This window comes from Aythya marila, assembly GCF_965140915.1.
Source record: "Aythya marila genome assembly, chromosome: 1".
In the NCBI taxonomy this organism is placed as follows: domain Eukaryota; kingdom Metazoa; phylum Chordata; class Aves; order Anseriformes; family Anatidae; genus Aythya; species Aythya marila.
Window position 1 is genome coordinate 164,427,380 of NC_139042.1, and position 17,466 is coordinate 164,444,845.

The 17,466-nt window shown below is 44.2% G+C and overlaps 1 protein-coding gene across 5 annotated transcripts in view; it reads left to right on the top strand.

Moving 5' to 3' along the window:
* Nucleotides 1-17,466, top strand: part of TCF20 (transcription factor 20) — a 112,621-nt gene that overhangs the window by 80,879 nt on the left and 14,276 nt on the right. The gene's annotated exons all lie outside the window — the stretch shown is intronic.

Sequence of the window (17,466 nt, forward strand, 5' to 3'; positions counted from 1 at the left end):
TCTCCTGCTACGTTAAACTTTCTGCTCCTTACACAAGTAAATGTCTGGGCCTTATGGCTCCTCTTTGAGAATGGCCCCGTAGTTGATCGCATTGAAGGCTTAAAATGTACGTGTGGTTGCTCGAGGTCCTAGTTATACCAAGCACTGCAGGAGAATTTGAGATGAGAAAGTATTTTCTTTCAAAAAATAAAAGAAGTTTTTGTTAAACTGCAGTGACTTTCTTGAGCTTTGAGCTTTCCATAAAGCCTGATTTCACCCTGGACTGAAAATGATGTGAATGCATTATCTTCCAATCCAGCTGGATTTCAAAGCGGCAGAACCGTTCTTGAAGCCCGGAGCAGGCACTTCATTTGCTCTGCTCGCCCCAGAGGGCTCCTTGCTTCTGAGAACGTGAAGAGCTGGTCGGATAAACGGGGCTGCTTTAGATGCAGAATGCCTTAAGCCTTCGTATTTTGAGTTACAAATTGGATTCCCCAGCAGATGGGACCGTGTTTCCCTCATCGTGCTGGTTGTTACACCACAGTGAGGTGCTCGCTGGCCTTCTTGCACTTAGACATTTGGGGTTCCAAGGCTGATGAAATCTGGAACAGAGAAACTGCCACCTCCCTGGTGCTGGGGGGACGTGTTGCCTAGAGAATGCCCCCTCTCAGATGTTGGAGGTGGTCGGGCACCGTGGTTTGGGCCAGGTAAAACTGATCATTAGAGAACTGGGGTGAGATCTTTGCCTTATGATATAGGGAACCTTATGACTGGTATTCCTATAGGAGATTTGAGAATATTTAAGGATTCCTGGCCCTACCTGGTAGGATACAGTATATCCATATTCTTCCTATGGGGATTTTTTTGAGGTGTCTCTTCTTACAGTCATGTCAAGCCATCTCTTTGCACATATAAATACGGAAATCTAACAGTGGCATGCACCTTGCTGTACATAAAATAAAAAAAACAGTTTCTTGCCTTGTTCATTTCTTTGTTTTCCTACTCATGAGAAACTGTTGCAAGAGGAAATTTTGGTTACCTTTGAAACTGGCAAAATCACCAAGCCACTTTGTAGCCCTCAGCTGACTTATTGTTCATAAGAATGGATTGGTTTTGTTCTCAGCATTAAGTTCAAGGAGCTGTAGGTGAAGAGAAGAATAGGAGAAGAGAAGAAGAAGAGAAGGCTCTTTGGGTTACACATGGAGTTGCAGAGCCCAAGGACAGTGAGGTTTTGCTGTTGCTTTCTAGAAGGCTGTTCACCAGGAGGTGCTACGCTGTTGCTTGGATTCCTTCTTGTAAAACCCCTCTTCCTCCTGAAGGCAAAGGCTCTGACCCAGCACAGACACCGGTTCTGGGTGTTTTCCCCCTGCCATCGCTGTCTGAATTGACCTTGATGAATGTAAATCTTGCTCTTGGTTCTGCCACCAGCGCTCTGTGAAAGGAAAACTTGTTTATCCCCGTTGTAAGAAGTCTGAAGAATCTAATGCTTTCCTTATCAATCTCTGCTTCGTTCCCAGCTTGAGGAATCTTCTAATCCTCGTACGTGGAAGGAAGTCCTTGAACCTTCTGGCTCGTGTTCAGCGTGCCTTTGGTAGTCCGTGGGGCTGGAGATAGGTTTATCTCTGCTTCCCAGATTTCCCGGAGAACAGCTGCTGGTTTTGCACAGAAAGTTGTTCTTGATCACTTCAGACTCGTGCTAGCTGATCTCCCAGAGCATCTGTCTGAAAATCTGTGCCGTAAAGGAATAAGGACGGCCTATGTATAACAACTTCGTTTGCTCTGTTGCTTTCATAGAACCACTTTATTGCTTTTATTTTTATGTTTTAGCTAGCTAAGCCATCAGAAGACCAATCCCACACCCCCTCTGTCCTGCCAGGTCAGCCAGCTCCCTCCACTTGCTCTCTGGACCACGTTTGCTGGCCCTGCCTGGTGAGGGCCTTTTCCCTGGTGGCTGTAACCTCGAGATCTCCGTTTAGCCATAACACAAAACTGGCACCACAACTAAGAAGTGATTTAGTCCCACAGTGCTGCTGTTTCTGTGTTCACCTTTCATTCATTATCCTTCTTTTTAAAGAAGGAAAATGTGCAGCACCTGACGTGTTTTTTTTTCTTCTTAATTTTTCCTTGCCAAAAGCCTATCAAGTGAAGTTCGGCATCGGGTCAGGGTTCAGCTGAAATAATCTGCTGCTTCAAAGGCCACGTGCCTGACAGCCACAGGAAGGGAAACCCGTGTTTCTTACACCCAGACTTGTAACACTGAGGAGAAATTTCCAGAGGAGGAAGAGTGACACTGGAGCTTGTTAATTTTCCTTTGTGAAAGAAGGGAAACCAGTAACAAATTTAACAGCTACCTGTTAGCAGTGGTTGAAAAAGGGGTGGACTGAGAACATCGCGTGTTCCTCTCTGTCAACAGCTTTTAGTGTGCTTTAATCCCACCGATGGGGAGTGCCACAGAATCCTGAGGCACCTTCTACAATTACCCTTGAAGTGATCAACTTCTTGGTTTTCTTTGACGGACAGTGTCTGAACACCTAGTTGGCTCAACTAAAAACGTGCTCTTTTTTTTCTTGAAGGCAGCCCCTAGTACAATTAGCCCAACGTTTCTTCTCATCCCTCAAGACATGGCAGCGTCCTTAGTATTCTTCTGCAGCGCTGCGAAAATCCGGAAGCACGAAATTTCTGGTGGAGCAGAAATTCTGAAAGACAGGCTGAATAATGCATTTCTGATCCGCTCTTCTCGGGAAAGCATTGCCATCTGCTGCGCTACTGAAACTGTCTGTGCTGTCGTGACTCCTGGTCTGTGAGTGTGCCACCACCGAGATGAGAGCCTGGTAGGAGCCCCTGTTGTATCTCAGCTCGCTGCCTGCCTCTGGTGGGGACCCGGAGGTGTGAACGAGCAGTGCTGCGGAGCCTTGGAGCTCCCAGCAGCTCCGTGTATTGCTATCACAATCCTCCGCTGCCAAGGAGGTGAGCAGCCAGAATCTGCATTTACATTTCTAATACATATATTTCAATATCTCAAGTGATTGGAAGGCATTAATTATGCTGGGGAGATAAAGCTTGCTTTCCTTGGCTTTATCGCAAGCAGAAAGTGGGTAAAATTGATGCAGCGTATTGGTGGCCACAGCTTGTAGGTGGCAGGAAGCGTCTTTTACTTGAGGCCTCATGTAAAGATGATACTGGGAAGAGAGGAAAGACTTCTCCTTTGTCAGCCTTTCGTATGGGGGCAGAGAAGGTAAAGGGTAAGTACAGGGAAGTCATTTCTGCATGTGTTTGGCTGCCTCCTTGCTATCAGTGTGGGCATCACGGCTGCTGACGCGTGTCCTTATATTCCACTGTTTGTCTAGTGTGTGGGGTGAGGAAAGCAGGGAAGAGATTTACTGACAACAGAGCACTGGGAAAGAATGGGATGTCGAACTGCTTGCCTTAGCTGTAGCCAGGAGCACTGGAAACTTTTGTATGTAAAACGCAGCTTGTTTATGCCACAGTTGTGGCCTTTCTATAAAGCATCAGGGATCCTCGAACTCTATGTACAGTTTGCACCTAAAAATACATTTAAGTAACTTTAACTCCTAAGAAGCTCTTCCAAATGTGTATGGGGCATTCTCTGTGCAGAAGATTTCTAAACAAAGCTTCAGAGCTCTTTGTCTGGCTCACGCAATCCCTTTTGTCCGATTCAAGTTGCCAAACTCTTGTTAAATTCTCAATAATGAGTGAATACAACCCCTTTATGCATCTTCTTAGCTTGAATCTTTTTAAGCCGTGCTGGCAAAAGGTTGCAAGATTTCCAAAAATTGGGGAGGAGGGTTGTTGTGCTGCTGGTGTTTTTGTTTTAACTTAATGAACTAACTTTTCTTTAACTTGAACGATTCCAGATGGTAGTCTCTCGAGCCTCCGTCGTTAAAAGAATGCTACTAAGATATAGGTGTTGAAGGACATGGCAAGAACTTCAGAAGGTTTTTCTGTTCTACTCCTCCATGTTTCTAGTAGCCTCTATCTAATTATTGCTAGGCAAAAATGAAGATTTCTCAAAACATTTTTCCTGATTTTGGAAAGAAATATTATTTCTTTTTAATCAAACTGACCCGAGAGATTAAAAAGTTAATTTTTGAAGGTAAAAATTCGTGTTTCCATTATAGAATATTGTATGGGTTATTAGAAATACATCCTGTCTTTAGCAAGCTCATATTTAAATAAAATTTTAGGCTCAGTTTTATTTTTAAAATGTTATTGTGAATTCTCTGACCACTGAGTAAGCAAAAACCAATGCTTCAACTAGACAAATGTTTTCCTCTTCAGAGTAAAAGGAAGTTCTTCAAACACTACAAAGCAACCCAAATTCTTAAAAAGCTGCCTGCAGAACCATGATGCTTCGTGCAGTAGCCAGGCTGGGATGGGAAGGGTTTAGGACAAAACTGAGCAACTTTTGGAACGTGGTGTGAGATATTTTTTTTTTTAATATAATATGGAAAGCAATTTTTAAACTTTTATCTTTGTAAAGAATAATTTCAATCTCTTCCCATTATTTTTAACACCAGTATTTAATTAGAGAGTTGTTTTCTGGAAGAGGTTAAATTAATTTCTCTTAATGTAGAAAGAGGAGTAAAAGCAAAACAGAACTATGATGAGGATTCATGTAATAATTGTGGAAACTGTAGCAAAGTTAAAGCTCAGAAGACATTTTTGCCTTGAAGAACAAATATTCTGAAGAGACAAGAATCAGAAGAGCTTTTGTCTGTACCGCAAATCTCGCCTGGGGTTATTAATGAGGAAGCCAGGGATGGAGTCAGGGTTCCCTGCATCTTAAAACCGTGCTTTTCACTTAAACTGTGCTCTTCTGAAGCTGTGATCTGGGTGGTTTATTTTGGTGTTGGCTTTTTTTTTTTTTTTTTTTTTTAGTAACAGAAGAAATATTTTTCCATCAGAATTTCCTACACACGCATGGACTCGGTGAGGTTCAGGATGCCAAGTGCAGGGTAGTCTTCATGGGTAGAGCTCTCTGAAAAAGTTATTAATGAACCTTCATTGTTATGGATTGGATCTCAGCCAGCTGCTTAGTGATTAAAGTTTAATTGCATGATGATTAGTTTTCATTAGTAAGCAATTAGCATTTAACAGCAGTCTTGTATTGCTAAGGCTATGGTTGAGCACAAGTGGATTGAGCCATGGTGAGAAGGCATGTAGCTGGAGCTGGGGGCTCCCAGTTGCTTGGGGAATATGGGGATGTGAGTTGTGACGCTGGTTCCCCTCAACAGCTCGTTCCTGCTGCAGTGCTGAGCCGAGACAGGAGCAGGAAGAGGAGCAGATTGCCCAAATGGTGCAGCAGGGACCTGGGAAGTGACGACTGGCTGTGGGTTTGCCCTCAGCTAGGGAGCTCTTCAAACAATCCTCCTCATCAGAAAGCCTCTTGGAGTTCCAAGTTGTGCTCTCAGTCCTGCTGGCTTCTCCTCCTACAGGCTCAGAGATGGCAATGCCTGGGCTATGCCTACAACTAAAAACTTTTTCAAAATCCCTTGCTTAAACTTGATGTGATTCCTATGTTCACTGCAGCAGCAGTCCTCGATGCTTGTGCCACAGTGCAGTAAGTTAGGGAAAGGTGAGTGCAGGGTGGGGAATAAAGTAAGGGAGTAAAAATGGAGCTGGAGGGATGGTGGAAATATAATAACAGGTCAAGACTGCATGGTTTTTAGAGGTACAAAAGAGAGAAGAGCATCCTTGATAAAGCCCTTCACCTTGATAAAGCCCTTCAGACACCTCCCTGGAGCAGCTGTGAAGATGAAGCCCGGTGATAACTTAACCCTGATCGATGTTACAGGTGTTAGGAGCCATTCTTCACCCCACTGCCTTCCCCTGCAGCAGCACGACTGCTCTCAGCCTGAACTAGTGCAGGTAGCTGGTCCGGCCAGCAAACTCCACGCACATGCACTTCTGTCAAGCGATTTTTTGTTGGCTGAACCAGCTTTTGGCTCTGACTGTCAGTGTGGATACAGGGAAAAGCCTGCTTTGCCAGCCAGGCTATAGTTAAAAACACAGTTGAAGTCATCACTTGTGATTTTTTTTTTCCATTTCTTGCTCCTTGCATGTTTTCTTCTGATTTGCACTTCAGTAGGTATAACTGAGGTGTGTATTTGTCCTCTTCTGGCTTATCTCTTGGCAAAATCTGGCTCTGTTGTTGCGTTCTGCTTACTGAGGACTCAAGCTCGCTAAGTTTAAGAAAGTTACTGCTGCTGAAAGGTGAGTGTGCAGCTTCAGGGAAGACTTACGAAGGGAGAGAAAAAGGAGGAGGAGGGTGTCATGGCATGAAGCTCTGAAACGGGGACTTCCACCTGTCGTGGTTTAACCCGGCTGGCAGCTAAACAGCACGCAGCCGTTCGCTCAGCCTCCCCCTTCGCTGGCAGGACAGAGCGAAGAGCTGGAAAGTCCTTGGCTTGGTGTAAGCACTGCTCTGCAGCAATTAAAACATCAGCGTGGTATCAGCACTCTTCTCATCCTAAGCCAAAACACAGCACCCTACCAGCTGCTAGGAGGAAAATCAACTCTGTCCTAACTGAGACCAGGAGGCCACCAAAGGATTCTGCTGCTCAATGTGAAACTTAAAAAATGGGAGGAAGGCAACGTCATGTGCTTGAGTTCAGTTCTGAGAGCTGTGGTCCTTTCAAACCCCGTGCCTGTGCTGTCAGAAATTCCCACTGTGGCCTTTGACAAGTCAGTTAATTACTGTGTAAAACAGGACTGAAGAACAGTCATTTTGTGAGCATCGAGACAGACTTGTAGGGTGCTTGGAAAGTTTAAAGTATGATATGTTCCTAAATTGGCAGGTACTCATAATTAAATCGCAAGATGAGGGAGCTGATACGGGCTTGCATGTTTCAGTTGCGTAGATGCAATGAGAGGAAGTTAGTCACTTGAAAATCTGTTCGTGTATCGTTTAGATTCAGGATAAAAATGTTTTGCTAGTTTTCTCTTTACTAGTAGGAAGTTAAAATGCTGAACATCCTAGCTTGAATGTACTGGCACCATCCATCTATTCGTTATTAAATGTCAATGTTAAATGCTTTCTGGAGGAAGGGCTCCAAGTGAAATTCATTGCTAAAATTTCAAGCTTGACACAAAGCGTAACCAATGCTTTCCAGAACACCAACATTTTTCATGTTAATTTAAGGAAATTGTTTACATTATATTCAAATAATTCCAGTGCCTATATTACAGTTTTATAAAGCTGTTCTGTGAGCTTTTTCTGCTGTCTTTACTCCCATACTTAACTTTAACTACTCTACCTTTGAAGTGTCACATGTTGGGACTGGGGAGAAGAAGGGCTCCGTAGTGATGCCACGTGGTAGCCTTCCTCAGCAGCAATCTGCAGAGGTGGTTTCTGGGGAACAGGAATTTTAACCAAGTTACCAGCAAATTCAGCTTTCTGGACAAATAACTCGAAGGGGAATGCCCAAAGACGAATTTTCCATTCTGAGTCTCTGAAGCTGTTGAACAAAGAAGACTTCGCTGCTGCCTTGTGCTTCTGCTTTTGGGCTGGAGCCCTCAGAAGATGGAGGAATAAGAAGTGAGAGGAGGGTGTGCCTGGGTAAAATAAACTAAAAACAAAACAAGAATGCCTTTATCTTTCTGTTTCTGCCTCAGATGAAAATGAAATCTCTTCTTGATCTCACACAGTGACTTATTTCTAGTACTCTATAGTTCATACCAGTCCTTCTTATCTTAGCACAGATTCATCTAAATTTATAAAACCTGAAGGTGTAGCTAGCAAATAGGTCACACAGATAGCCTTTATCATGACTCAGCAGTGGCCTGAGCCCAAAAGATCTTCATTCATTTTTTTAATCTGTTCTCTCAAGCCTGGGAAGAAGAGCAGAGCTCCCGAATCCTTAGACAGAGGCAGTTCCTCCCCTGGTAGGGCGACGTTCAGCCTGTCCTTCAAGGAGCGCGCGGACTGAGACCTCCTCAGCTGCCCTGTCGCACCAGCTGGAATGCCAGCCGGCCTTGGGCTTCGGCTGCTATTTATATTTGCTGCCGCTTCTGAGCTGCTACTACTTCGTACGAAGCTTTGCTGCCTTGGCAAGCCAGCTGCTCCTCGATATTTTAAAATAAACACACTTCAGAATCCATGAGAAGTAGTTGTTGTTGTAAGGGGCAGTTTGAGCTATCAGTGTGGCTTGTCATTTGGTTGCTGTTGATTATTGGATAGTGAAATAATCTTTAAACCCATTCATGGTTTTGGCCAGCAGTCTTTTTTTTGTCTTTTTTTTTTTTTGATAGACTCAGAGGTGTTCTAAGATCCTTTCATCGATGTGTCTCACTGACCTGCTTAGTTTTCCAAACTGACTGAATATCTATTGCTCAAGTCCACGAGCTATTTTAAACTTCTTTTCCCCTTTCTTTAACACTGATGTTACCTGACAGCACACCACTAATGGGTGATGTCCGGCCCCCCGAGCATTTGCCCTTCCATTGTTTCACTTCCCTTGGGCTCACCTCCCCTGCTATTGCTGCTCACCCTCAGCCGCTTTTCCAGCAGACCCCAGTGTGCGCCTTGCATTTTGCTCACCTCCTCCTCGGGGCAGCACTGCCCACAGCTGCTGCTTCAGCAGCCTTCTGGAGGAGCCGCCAGCTTCTCGTGCTCTCTTTACCCACAGACTCACAGTTTTATTTGCTGCAGGCTTTCCTCTTGTGCCTCGAGCAAGTTACTTGTCTTGGCCTTAGCTGCCTGCATCCTGCTCGTTTGTCTTCTTTTGGTTTCAAGGATCTACTTCCAATGCATCCTATTTATGTTTTTAATTTCCTAAATGAAGTTCCTCTCTTTCAGAAACCTGCGTGCTTACCTTGGTTTTAGTTCATACATCGCTTCAAAGCCCTCCTTGGCAGAGATCTCTGCAGAAGTGGCTGCCCCTTGCCTGCTGCTGTGACAGACTGCCCAGCGCCGCTGGCTCAGTCTCACCGCTCCCGTTTCATCCCGTTGCATCCGCCAGCATTTCACTCTGTATCGCAGAAACGTCTCGCACAGCAGGGCTTTGTTTCTGATGAGGGCTTGCAGAGATTATTACCAATAACTGCTTTATTTCTGTGTGATGTTGCAAGCCTTTGAATCGTGGGAGGGGTGGACTTGTTCTGCACTCTTTCTGCTGCCAGGTTGCCCAGGTATTTGCTATCTTGTCAAAATCTTGCCCATTTACGGTTTGCCTTGCTCAAAAGCAATTTATTACCTGTTAAACCTTTACTTTTGTTAGTAGCGAGTCCACTGCCACTAACAACTTAATGAATTAGACCTTTTTCCTTCGAGCCTTTGTTTTAAGGGTGGTCAGACACTGGAACAGGCTCCTAGCAAGGTGCTTGATGCCCCATGCCTGTTGGGGTTCACGAGGCATTTGGCCCATGCCCTCAATAACATGCTTTAACTTGTGGTTAGCCCTCAAGTGCTCAGCAGTTGGACCTGATGATCCGTGTAGGTCCCTTCCAACTAAACTATTCAGGTCTTCGTAAACAGTAAGCAGCCATTTTCCGTTCGGCTGGAGAAAAACTGGTTCTGTCATGCAGGTTGCCTCCTGAAAGCAAATTCCTCAAATATATAAACATAGAGTTGAGTTTGTTGGGTTTCCTTGATTGTCATTAAAAAAAAAAAAAAAAAAAAAGAAAATCTTTTATGTCATTCCAGCTATTTTATAGAAGGGTATTGCTTTATGGGGGAAGGGTTTTGGTTTACGATTTATCCACAGACTCCTTTATGGTGGTGACATGGCTTTGTTTTAAGGCAACGGTGTGCTGCTGGTTTAGATTGTATTCATCAGATCTTGTGCTAAGGAGGGACTGACCACGCATTTAGATACTTCCCATAATCAGTACCCAGGGTGGCTGGGAAAGAAATCCAGTAGTGGCAGAAAACCCAAATGGAGCGAGCGCTCTCTGTTGCTGACCGCGCTGTTCCTGTGCCCGTGTCGCCTTATCGCAGAATCACCGCTTGAACAGTTGCATTTTTTTCCTCTTTTAAGTCTCCTTTTCTATCTTTCAGACCTTTTCTAAGCTAAATTGCACTTATTGTTGCACATTTAAATCCCCAAATGAATAGCCAAGATAACATAAACTGTATAATTTTTTTAGACAGACTTGCGTGCTTTAGCAAATTCAAATCCCTGTGCTTGTAAGTGGTTGTCTGAAATGTTTCTCTTGTTCAGGGTGGCTCTTTGTCGTCAAAGGAAACAAGACTTAGGCATTTCTGGTCGTCTTGGACCTGCTGGTCTGCCTATTAATATTCCTTTTAAAATCTGAAATGTCTTGGCTACAAAGGGGTGTGCTCAGCCTGCTTAATTTAAAATTAAACGTGCTTTCCCATTACCATCTTCAGTTACTGGATTTTGTTAATTTTCCTGAATCTGTTCAAGTTAACCTTCAGTTTATTCTTGAAATATCTGAACTTGGTTCTAGTTCAGTTCGCCCGGTCCTTATTTTGTTGTTTTTTCCTCTTTTCATTGTTGGAGGGGCGGAGAGGGTTCATCATCTTCCATGATTTCGCAACCTTTCACCAGTCTCGTCTCCTGGAGTGTGTTCATGCACATGTAAGCCTTTGATCACTGCACCAAGTGAATGAAACACTTAGGCTTGCTTGGAGTGCTGAACATGAACTCAGTGCTTAGATCAAATTTCAGCCCTTTCACACAGTGTTATGGTTCAGCTTGGCCTTCCTGCTCTGGAGGTAAGACTGAAGTCTTAAAAGCTTGTAACCTCACAGTCTGCTGTTGGGTGCCTGCACTCCTTCTAATAAGCACATTTTTGCTGCTGTTTTTGTGGAATTTCACAATCAAATCTCAGTCTGCAAAAGAAATGCCGTTCTGGGCAGGTACAAAAATACGTGCTGTGGTATCCCATCTGCAGCAGCGGCCAGGAGCAGTCATCTTCAGAGGAGTGTAGTAAACCAGGTGTGTTCAGAGTGGTATGTAGGTATTTTCCCCTGCCTTCAGCAGCCACAGCTTTAGCCTGTTCTCCTTCAGATCACCGTGTTTAGCAGACAGTGGCGTACCTATCCCTGAGGAATTTGTCTGAAATGTTTTTGAACTTGCTTATCTTTTGGCCAGTGCAGCAGCCTTTGGCAGGGAGCTTTGTGGTCTAATTAGTTGTTCTGTAGAGAAGTGGATTTATTTTACAGTTTAAACCTGCCGCCTGATGGTCTCCTTCTTTGCTTTTCCTCTTTGGAAATAGCTAAAATCATTCCCTTGTGCACACCAGATTTGATACATAAAATTTTTTTTCCTGATCTGTCGTATTGCTTTGTTGATAGGGTGACCAGAACCACACACAATATTCAGGATGTCAGGATGCTACAAGTGTAATACATAAACATAAGGAAGATTTTGCCTTCATTATCAATTTCTGTCCCTAATAACGGTATATTCTGACTGCCTTTCCTGTGGAAGCAAGGACTGCATGATGTCTCCTTATAGGATGGCTCCTAATGCCTTCTCACAAGTAGTAACAGCTAATTTCAAGCCTACCATCATGTATATGTATAGGTGAAAATATTTTTCCCCATCTGTATCACTTCGCACTCATCAGCATTTAAGTTTCATCTCCATTTTATCATTTCACCCAGCACTGTCAGAGCTTTTTGCAGCTCTTTACCAGCAGTGAGATTTGACTACCTTGCATAATTTTACAAAGTTTGTGAGTTTCATCACCTTCTTGTTCACCCCCCTTTTGACATCTGTTAGGAATGCAGTTGAATGGCCTAGGTGTCTGCATAGACCCTTAGAAATTTTTGCTGACAAACCCCATTCCTTGTCAAAACTAACAATTTATTTCTGTTCTTGCTACTTTCTCTTTTTTCCTTCAAGTTGAGGGAAATAAAGCTCTGTTCTATGTTTATTTGAAGTGCTTCTGCTGTACTTGAATCACTTTAATCGGTTTTGTGTGTTTTGAATAGGATTTCCCCTTTTTAAGACATTTTTAGTTCTTGTATTTCTTTTTCCATGCCATCCATTTTGAGCTGCAGCTTCCCTTTGTGCTTCAGCAGCCCATGCAGCACTGCAGCTCTGACTCTTCTCTGTGTTTCCTGCTGCAGCTTTATAGCACAGCGATGGCATCTTCCAGATCGCTGATTTGTCCCTTTGCTGAAATCTTGAAATCTAAATTAGCCCTTAGTTTCTTCAATCCGAGATAGCTGCCCAGCCCTACTTGAGTGATTATTTCTTTGTTGTTACTTGATTTGCTTGCCACACGAGCGTATCACCATTGGCAGGAGATATCTTTTAATAGTGCAAGCGTGAAGGATTTTTTTCTTCTTCTTTTTAATTGCAGGATTCATTTTTTTCTGATATTTTGTGCCTGTTCTTTGGAGAACTTAAATTGCCTTACAGGAAATGGAAGCTAATAATTCAGTATCCTTTAGTAGTGGTTGTTATCTCTAGCCCCAATCCCAAAAGCAATTTTTTTCATTAACCAGTGTCTGGATATCAGAGTGAAAATGCTGTTCTCCTCTCCTACTTCCTAAAAACGTCAGCCCCCTGCCTTTTTCCATCCCAGTCCCTTTTAACAGCAGTCTTCCAAAATCCCTTTTCCCTTTCTCTTTTAGCAAACAGGACTTCTCACCACCGTGTGCGGTAGCAGAGATCTTTCAGCTTTTCCTCGTGGCTCGTTGCAGCAAGTCGTCTCTCCGTGTCCTGCTTTCCAGGAACGGGAAGGTGGCTGCCTGCTGCCTCTGCTGCCCTTTCGCCTGGATGTTGCAGCCGAGTCCTCTGCTGGCCTGCCAGCTGCTGCGTGCCAAGGAGCTGGTGGCTCTCCTCCTCCTGACATGGCCGGCTCTGAAAGCCGCCCTGCCTTCTAGCTGAGTTTGTGCCGTGCTCTTCTACAGGAGCAGTTGTTTTCCTGAAAGCATAGGATTTAAACAGATCAAGGAGAGAGTATGGAAAATTTGTGTAAAGTGGGGATTTACACCTGTATAATTAAAGCCATGTGTTTCTTTCTTTCTTTTTTTTTAAATTATTTTATATTGCTGGCTTTTCTTTTTAAGTGACCTTTAGTTGTTGCTTTCCATTTCATTTCACATATTTATTCCTGACACTGGTATGCAGGAAGGGGAAAAATAAGGAGATACCTAGAAAGCAAATCAAAGGAAAAGGGAAGAAAAGAGAGAGCAAAGGAAGAAGAGGCATTCTGGAGGGAGGTATTCAGGCGGCCTGCGTGCTGGTAAGAAACAGAAAGAAGCAACCAGTGGGTGAGAAAAACCTTCTAGGGTTATAGACAGTCGAAAACATGACACGGTCACATCTGCTGTGGATGTCCATGAGCGTTGGGTAGGCACTGGTCAGTGCCTCTGGGACACAGCCGCGTGGTGCTCAGAGCTCGTCCCAGTGCTCAGCCCAGGAGCAGGGAGGTTGGCTGGCTCGGGACCAGCATGGAGCTGGGAACGACTTCTGCTGCAGCCCTGAGGGAGGCAACGAACGGTACCCAACATGCATACCCCTCTGTATTTTATTGAGAACAGTGTGCTGCCAGAAGAGCTTACTTGTGTAGTAATGAAGGAGCATGTGTGGCCAAAAAAAAACCAACAACCAACGAAACAAAAAGCAAAACAAGAAACAAAGCAAAAGCCCTTGGAACAAAAGGAGTGCAGCCAGAGGAGGTTTTAGTGTTCTGGGTGAATCAGAGCAGGCTGCTAGGGCTGTGGCAGCGTCCCCCTGCTGCTCCCACTTCCAGGTTGGGTGCTGCTTCATTTCGGTGGACAGAGAAGGATGAGCTGTAACGAGGAAGAAATGGGCTGCTAATAGCATGGAGGAGTAGAGACAATGTATCTGGCGTTAATACTATTGATAATTTAGTTCAAGGGATGGAGTGTCTCTTCTAAATGGCACTTTTCAGTCTCTCCAGCCTATTCTAAGTGAGATGTATGTGCCTTGTGGCCAGAGATGAATTGTGGAGATAGGACCTCAGAATCAATCTTCGCTGTGTGGTCTTTTCTTCTTTCTTTCTCTCTTTTTTTTTTGAAATCGAAGCCAGGAGTTGATTAGATGCCTGGCAATGATTGCTACCCATTGGCACCTCCCAATGGGAGCGCGCTCCAAGTACCAGCCTTCAGCTCTGTCAAGCAGGGGAGGTTAAGCAGGCTGCTTACTGAGCAAAAGGAATTTCTCTTCCCATGAGAGCCTGAGTGCTGTTTCCCTGGCTAAGAATGCTATAATTCCTGTACAAGTGACAAGCAGCCTGCTACCATCTGCTGGTGAATGGCTGCAGGATGGTGGGGTTTGGGTGGAAATGTGCTCATGGACCAAGGAGAGCGATTAGCGGTCGTTAAGCCCAATTTACTTATTTCACGTATGAAACTCCAGGATTTTATTTCGGTTTTAGATTGGTTTCTAATTGTAGCGTCCCTCTTTTATTTATTTGTTCTTGAAATATAAATAGGTAAGGGTAAGCTTCTGGCCAAAGCCTCAAAAGGTACTGACGGGAGCTATGCATCTTTTTCAAGACGCAGCAATAACGTCTTGCAAAAGAAGGCTGAAACCAGCTGGAAAGTTTGTCATCACTATATTCTGTCTTGTTTCTGGAGATATTTGGAAACCATGTGGCATTACGTTATTATCATCTCTTTCAAAGGTTAAGTGATAGGCTCGTAAGGTGTTTTAGCACCGTACAACTTTGTAGGGTATCTGCTTTGTTCAGTCTGTGGCGTGTCAAGAAGGAAGAACTCGGAAGAAAAGAGTAGTTATTGTGTATGTGGTTCCCCCAGCTTCCCCTGAAAGAAGCAGATGGTCGGGGGTCCCAGGAGGTAGAAGAAATGGGGCCATTAGACTGTCAGTGGCTTGTGAAAAGCAGAAGCATCTGCCAGAATGGAGACTTGTTCAGCAGCAGGGGAGCCAGCAGCAGCAGATGATCTCTGCCTTGAGCAGTCGATGGTATTGCAGTCCACTGGGGAATTGCTGTCGTGGGCGTAGCTGCAGGTAACCTTGGTAATAATCTAGTTGGTCAGGCAGGTTGAAAAAAAAAAAGGAAATAAAGGCTCGATGCTCGTCCTCAGGCATCTTAACTCCCCGCTTTTCCTGCCTAGCCAGTCCTAACTGCAGCCAGAGTGAAAATATTCTGTGCCTCTGCTCAGCTGAGCGCTACAGGCGCTCTTAAAAGTCCCCAATCTGCCGGTCGCGTTTCGGCTGCAGGTTTCAGAACGGCAAGGCAAACCACGCTAGGTGCAATAAAGAATTAGTTCAAAGACTAAATTAACATTTGGAAAAGCGTCAAAAATGTTGCTGGGGGTCTTTTTGTTTTCGGCTGTATCACACAGCGCGCTCTTGTGACATGCCTTTTTAGTTATAAGAAATATTTGACACAGCTGCAGTTTAATCTCCGCTGCTGTAGCTCTTCTGCTCTTACTGACTGTTCCATACAGGACACGGTGTTCCAGGGAACAATGACCTCTGCTGCTGCAGCAGCGTGGTGGTACTTCAAAGGCTGGATGAAGTGGGGAGGACGGAATGCCTCTGAGGAACAAAACTAGAAATTCATATCTGTGTTCAAAAAGAATAGTCAATTTGGGCTGCTAGAATAATTAATCTTCGGCAGCCACATCTGAAAGAGAGAATAGCGCGTCCAGGTAAAGAGCTCCGATTCAGAGCTCCTCAAGCTGCACTTTGTGAGTACTTGGCATAGGTGAATCTGGGACTATTGCCAGTACATAATATTCTTCTAGGGTTGATTTCATAGCCAGGAAAAGACATTTTCTATACATGAAACTTGGTTTTACTCCCACGAGAGAATGAATTACAGAGCAGTTTGGCTAGAGGTCCATGCGTTTTGGTGTATATTTAACTATTGGTTTAGCCTTTTTTTTGTTTTAACGTTTAGAAACCAGCGTTCGTGTTCTGACAGGCAAAAATAAGCTGCCTGGGTGTCTCTTTCTAAGCCTCAGGGGCACTTTCCTTACATTAAAATACTGCAGTAGTTTGTCATGATACGCGTTTGTTGCTTAGAAGATAGACGCGATGGGGAATGTTGAAGATCAGGCTCAAAGTGCTTTGGCGTAACTGAGAAGAGAAGGCAGTATTCAAGACTGGAGTTGTACGTGTCATGAGAAGTGATGCCTCACAAGCTTGCCTGCTAGTTGCATCTGCTTTGATTTGAAGAGGGCCACCTGGTTTATGGCTGGAGCTAATTTTGCTTTCATCCTCGTTCAGTCACTGAAATACAAACTCCAGTCATCGCTGTCTGCGGAGCACAGAAGAGTGGGAAGAGCAGCGACTGTCAGATATTCTTAGTACTTTTTTGCAATGCTGTAACGAAAGCCCTGTTCATTCAGACTGGGGGATTTCTCTGGGGCTATAATCATCGACCATGTCTGTTGTGCAGACCTCTGCTGCCACGTGCACGTACGTCAAGGATGCGTAGAAGTGTGGTCGAGCCCCTGTGGCCACCTTGGCATCTGAGGCTGCTGGAATGGTAGAGCAACTACACTTCTGTGCAGTGCCAGGCATGCTGCTAGCTTGAGCACGTCTGTTCTGCCTGCTGTACTTCTCATAGTGTCGATGGGGTACATGTAGTTTGACGCTAGCTTTTCCAGCAGAAAGAGAGATTTTAGGTCATGTCGTCATCTGTCTGTGTGCAGTCAGTGACCAAAGGCAACTTTTCATAGCCTGAGCTGAAGGTGAATTGTACCGGTAATAATATGTTGTGGTGGTCACATTTATCGGCAAAGCCCAGTTCCTGTGTCTCTTAGGTATAACCAAGAAGTTGCTGCAGGTGATGTTTTTCTGCCAGTAGTCCTTTTGCATTTTGCTTTATAGATCAGAGTGGGCTCTCAGCCTTCTGCCAGATGTGACTTTGTTTTCTTGAAAAATGTCAAGCTGTCAGAAATCAGCTTCCATCAGAATCTGAGGTGAGCTGATGAAAATCACTCACCATATACATCCAATAGAAAAAGTTGCTGTCTGAATGAGATATACGGTGGGCCTATCCCGTAAAGTCATTCGGGATGAAGTAAATGGGTGAGTGGCTTTCGTTCTGCCGCATTCACATCTGTCTGATAATACGATCAAATCCATCATTGACCAGTTGAGATGCTGGGATTTAAGTAATGGAAATTGAACACGTTCATCAGATGAGCTTTACTACTTTGAAAATAAATGTATGAGCGTCTCTGGCACTGCGAGCATTTGTTGGGAGATGTGCCATTTGGTGAGGTATTTTACCTTGATGGCATCTTCCTGTGCTCCATGTAAACCTTTTTTGATCACATATGAAAAAAGGCTCAACTGGACCGCTGATGATAATGAAACCGATGTGACCAAATTACTGTTATGCTAATGGTGTCTTCTAAATCATTCACTGTCGTGCTAATTTTCATTTTAAAGCTACTGTAGATTCATAAATGCTCTTTGCCACTTTTAACACTGATGTCATTGTCAGGTACTGAGACATGGCTCAGTGAGATGGATTTGAGAGAAGTGTTTTCAAGTTCTTTCTGAACGGTTGGTTTGAACAGTTGGTGTATCTTGCCTGGTT